Source organism: Chrysochloris asiatica, unplaced genomic scaffold, assembly GCF_000296735.1.
Source record: "Chrysochloris asiatica unplaced genomic scaffold, ChrAsi1.0 scaffold00356, whole genome shotgun sequence".
NCBI classification, from domain to species: domain Eukaryota; kingdom Metazoa; phylum Chordata; class Mammalia; order Afrosoricida; family Chrysochloridae; genus Chrysochloris; species Chrysochloris asiatica.
Window position 1 is genome coordinate 1,596,725 of NW_006408874.1, and position 882 is coordinate 1,597,606.

Below are 882 nucleotides of genomic sequence, written 5' to 3' on the forward strand. Positions count from 1 at the left end.
ATGGATTACATCTCAATGTAAAGAAAACAAAAATCCTCACCACTGGACCAATAAACAACATTCTTATCAACGTAGAAAAGATTGAAGTTGTCAAGTACTTCATTCTTCTTGGATCAACTATCAACACTCACGGAAGCAGCAGTCAGAAAATCAAATGACGTATTGCATTAGGCAAATCTGCTGCACAAGACCTTTTTAAAGTGTTGAAGAGCAAAGATGACAGCTTGAGGTCCCACCTCCCCACCCTCCGGGTTCTGTAGGTCTAGCCCTGTCCAGCCCGGTTCCCTGGAGAATGAAGTTCATGTATAAAGAGCATCCATTTGAAAAATGCCACTCTGAGGGCGAGAAGATCCAAAAGAAATACCCAGACCGGGTCCCAGTGATAGTAGAAAAAGGCTCCCAAAGCTCAGATAGGTGATCTAGACAAAAAGAAATATTTGGTGCCTTCTGATCTCACAGTTGGTCGGTTCTACTTCTTAATCCGGAAGTGAATTCATCTCTGAGCTGAAGACGACTTGTTTTTCTTTGTCAACAATGTCATTTCACCCACCAGTGCCACAATGGGTCACCTATACCAGGAACACCATGAAGAAGACTTCTTTCTATACATTGCCTACAGTGATGAAAAGTGTCTATGGCCTGTGAAGCAGCTGCCCCTAAGGTGGGAGGTCCTTTTCTACAAAGAGAAAAGTGGCTCCCCTTTCTTGACCTACCCCTCCTTCTTCAGGCTCGAGCACCACCTCCCTTCTTCAGGACCTGCACTAATTCATGTTTGAGGCTTTCTCTGTAGCCCCTCCTAGCACCAGGGGTAGTAGAGATGGCCCCTAGTACCTCTTTTCTCTTTTCCTCCTTTTTCTGCCACCTTTCCCACTCTACTTCAAA

At 44.9% G+C, this 882-nt stretch overlaps 1 pseudogene; it reads left to right on the forward strand.

The window, feature by feature from the left end:
• The first annotated feature begins 292 nt into the window (after positions 1–292).
• On the forward strand, positions 293–776 carry LOC102815174 (annotated as a pseudogene).
• The last annotated feature ends 106 nt before the right edge of the window (positions 777–882 follow it).